Genomic DNA, 4822 nt, shown 5'->3' with positions numbered 1-4822 from the left:
ATCGGTCCTTAACTGATGACGTCATATTTTATCTATGTAACATTTAATACGTTTTTGGCCAGTTTTTGCATTATTGGCCTTTTACATTTTGAAAATTGCAAATTTTTTACTTTATCGGCCGTTGTTATGTCATCGGCTGTTATTACATTATTGGCTTCTACGAGCTATTTCCATTGTCTCATTCATTTTTTCCACTGACGATGCAGCGTGACTCACAGGTAGAGCACTGCTATGGCTTAGATGAGCATAAATTTAGAAGATCCGCATCCTGTTCCATGTGCTGCTAACAGTGAGCTAAAGCTGATACAATATGTGCAGGTTAAATCAATTCACTTTTGATTTCTGGATGCCTTTTGGATAGATGGCGCCAGTGTGTTTTGTGCACAAAGCCAATGACTTCTTCTCTACATTGCACCTCTGGATTCAACTCCATGGCAACGGCAAAAGATGCAAATAGTCGCAACATGACGACGGAAAAGCCGCATCTTCTCAGAAATTAGGTTGGTCGTAATACAAACATTAAAGTTGTTTCCATGGTACATCGAGGATATTGTTTTTAGACATAATATACGATGAAAATGAGAATACAGAACGGGGAAAGCACTTCCAGAACCATCAGTCCTCCCTGCTCATCATGAGTTTTCACTTACTTTATTTACTTTTCTGCTGGTGATGCTGTCAGCGGTTGATTCACTCTTAAAGGACTGGACTGAAAATCCACTTCAAAGTCCTTCCAGTCGTCTCTTGTCTCGGCCTGATTCTCCCCACATGTCGGTGCCCCTGCAGGGCGGAGGACGGTTGGACGTGTGCCGAACCTGTGCCACGCAGGACCGACGGCCTCATTCTCTGTCCCGGGACAATGACATCATCCTCACCTTGTCCTGACTTCCCGTCTCCTGGCGTAGCCGCCGGCCTGGAATGTTGGCACCCGGACGGGAAACAAACAAATGCACACACAATCATTTGTGCAAACACATCCTCGTTGGCTGGCAGGGAAGGTAACCAAAATGTTGACATCATCTTTAATAAAGCGAGGTATATAAATTTGATGTAAAAATGATGCTGATAAAAAGTACGCTTGTGAGGACTGTGTATATCGTGACAGTCTTGAGTTTCCAGTGATTTGTGCAACTTTCAGGGATGGAATGATTAAAACATGTGCGTCCAGAAGCTACCAAAAGTGTGTAGTGGAGGTAAAGACTACCAAAGGACATTTAACCAAAAACATACAAATTGCTGACTCATGTTGTCATATTTCCAGAAAACCTATAATAAATCCATGAAAGAATCAAAATACATGATGCACATGGTTCAATCAATCCATCATAGACAGTTAAGAGTTGTAGGAGTCACTGGAAACTCATAACTGCAATGATATACAAGTGTTCAAGACTGCATATCTTATGTTTAAAGACATGCAACAAACCAGAGCTGCACTGTGTTTGGATGCTGTTTCTGATTCCTGATGCATTTTCTTTTTTCTTTTTCTTTTTTTTCTGGCAGTAAAAAAATAAAGGATGCCTCAGCAAAACAAACATCTCAAACGTGTGGAATAATCCAAGCTGGAATGTAAAAAATATGTCAAATAATCTTTAGCAATTTCCTATAAGCTGAGACGACTGGACGTTTTTGCATCATTTGCAAACTGTGTTCGAGTTCTAAGAGTCAAACGTTGTCGTCCTCTCATGATGTATCACTGCACTCAAGTCTCTCACAGATCTGAGCTCACACATTTCAGTCAGGTGTCAGACTGGCTTTCATGCCGCAGATTAAGGTTTCCTCTGATTGTTTCTGTTTCTTTGATGTTTAAAAAATACAAGCCCATTACAGCTGAACTTCCCCAACATAATGACACCATTGTCCTTGTCCAATAATTTCAATGCCAGAGCTGTGCAAACGGAACCGCTTTCAAAAAAATGCACATTTCAGAGGTGCTTGTTTTCGAGAGTTTTCCTCCTAAAGCCGATGATGAATCTGTTGGATTTCTTTTTTAAAGGCGGAAAAGGTTTCATATTTGGTAGGTAAGGTGACATTGCATGCAAATAATATCTGCTGAATGATGTAACTGCAATCGAAAACGAGGATCAACAGGAAAATTGGTCACTAGAAGCAGCAGAGTCCCATTTTTGAGTTCCGTGTATCACCGCCGCTACCCTCCTCCAGAGGTTCTCAGTCTGTCATTCTGCACTTGACCATGAGTTTTGTTCGTCTGCACACCTGCCGTCCTCCCTGGAAGCGTCTGTTTCATCTTCGTCTATCTGCATTCTTTAATAAACCACCTGAACACTGTTCTTGCTGACTGTTTGCATTTGAGGTCTCCAACTTACTTTCCCAATACAAACCTGACATGACCACAATCAGTTTCTGAAAATGTAGGATGTATACAGCTCATTTGTTTTGTATATTTGGTATTATGGTAGCACTGGACAAGCTCTGCAGTGACACAAACAAACAGGAGAAACTACAGAACTGACTTTTTTCTATTAACAAGGTCATTTCATGTTATGTGATGCTGATTTCTGTTTATTTGTGATGTATCACCAAGTCAACATGTCATTGGCATGTCTTTATGACATTACTGTTTCCAGCCAGTCATATGTTTGATAAATGGGGAGTAAGACTTATCACCCTGGTAACCCAGAAAATGGAGGAGAGGTGTGGTGATCTGAGTGTTTTGTGCTTATAGAATGGTGTTTTTTGATGTTTTGGTTGTGGTTGCTGTGGCAATTATTGATTTGCAGGCTGGGTGGGGTGTTTTCCTGACGAGGAGAGAGTTCAGTCGCCTCCACACCTGATGCTGGTTGATAATCAACGTTGGATAAAGCCTGCCTCCACCTGTGCTCCAGAGCGAGTGGATTAATCGTCTCAGCATGGTAACAAGCCAGCAGTGCGCGAGAGTTTTGTACTTTGCTGAACCTTGCTTTGTCTCGTGTGTGTTCTCCTCTTCGCTTGTCAGAACCTTTCCTACGGATCGTCGCTCCCCCCACTCAGCTCTCCCTACAGAACCAGCCTCTGTCGTCTCTCCTCACGCCTCCCCCAGGAAACTTCCCAGGATTTCCGTCACCCCCTCGGCTACCTTCACAAGCTCCCCGGTGTCCCTGGATTCCCTGCTGTTGCACTCATAAATTCCTCTTGTTTTCACTCCCTAACTCGGTGTTTGCATTTTTGGATCCAGCCATAGACAGAAACCTCACAAGAAGCTTAAAACATGTTGCAAAAGGATTTTATTCTATCCCAAGCTGTGATTTTTTTTTTCTAAACCTAATCATGTAGTTTTGGTACCTAAACTTAAAACATTTAACAGGGGATCAACCAACATGTTTTCTGTTGTTGTTTGTTTAAGGGCCAATACTGATACCAATTGTTAGCCATCAACAACATGAAATCTACATACATTTGAAGTGAAAAAGAAAATTTTGGCATTAAAATTCAGACAAAGTCTGGCACAGATTTTATTTAATTTATTTTTTTACATTTATTCTTAAGTGTTGATTAAACAGAACTGGTGGGACATCACTCAGAACCACAAAGTGCTGATAACAGATGGAGAGCAGTGGCTGCATCAGAGCCAGAATGACGCATTTTCCTTTTTTTTTTTTTCTTTTTTTTTAAAATATATTTAAAAATATAACAGTGAACTTGTGAATGTAACAGTGAACTTTCCCCACTGTGGGATCAATAAAGTTATCTTTATCTTTATCTTTAACTGGAAATCAGCTAGAAAAACAAGAATAAACCCAAGATTCAGAAAATTGCTCAATACTGAATCCCATAATTGGCCCAGTTAATAATCAGTCAGCTCTCATCTCTAATATATCATTGTTGAAGTGGCAACATGCAGAACATACGCAAATACGTAGAAATTAAGTGAAAACCGAAAGTGAACGAGTGAAAATGAAACTTAAGAAAAAAGGTCCCACATGGACGACAGGCCTCGGTTTCCTGGGTAACGGTTCGGTGGCTGACCTCCACCTCCATCCTCCGCTTGTATCGTCATTATGCGAACGTTGTGGCTTTTTCAAACTGGAACCTTTCTGACTGCCTCACAGGTGTGAAAATATGTTTATTTCAGATGAAAATTAAGTTTCTTTCAAAACATAAATGAGACATTAATGTGGTTTAGTTGTACAGAAAAGTGATTTTGTGGAGACAAGCTCAGAGAGATGCTGAGCTCATGTGTGGCAGATTGTCTCTGATAGCTTCATATCATTCACAGCTAAACTCAGCTGCATTAGGTGGTAGACTTTTAACTCTCATACGACTCAGGGAAGTGACCCTTGTTCTTGGTCTGCACAGCACTTCAGTTTAACTGCCACCAGCAGGAAGCGTTTGTTCTACCTGGCATAGATCTATGCATCCAGGAAGTGTTTGTTCTGTTCTGTATTAGATCAATGAAACCCTGAATTCAGGAAGCGTCCTCTTCTCTTGATCTATGGACTCATTCGAAGTCACCTCTGACGCCAGGAAGTGTTTCTCTGCTTTTACTGGACCTATGGAGAGTCATCTCAAGCGGGAAGTGCCCACTTTCCTTGATCTGCGGCTGTTCATTTTGACCCTCGGCACCAGGAAGTGTCCTTTCTACTCATACTAGGTCTGCGGAGTTGCTGCAAGTAATGACCTCAGGCGGGAATTGTCCTCTCTGTTGGATGGATGAAGCCATTCTTATTTCCTTCTGATAGCCGGCCAAGTATTGTGTGGCGCTGGCTCATTCTTCCTCACTGTTGGTAAATGAGTCTGCAGCGCCTTCGTCAGAAGAGAAACTGTTTTCATCATCTTAGCTGTGAGTAACACATCTATGTGTGCTCAGCAATTAGGAATCAAT

The sequence above is a fragment of the Stegastes partitus genome, unplaced genomic scaffold (genome assembly GCF_000690725.1).
Source record: "Stegastes partitus isolate 25-593 unplaced genomic scaffold, Stegastes_partitus-1.0.2 Scaffold1094, whole genome shotgun sequence".
Taxonomy (NCBI): Eukaryota; Metazoa; Chordata; class Actinopteri; family Pomacentridae; genus Stegastes; species Stegastes partitus.
Note: the sequence above shows the minus strand (reverse complement) of the source record.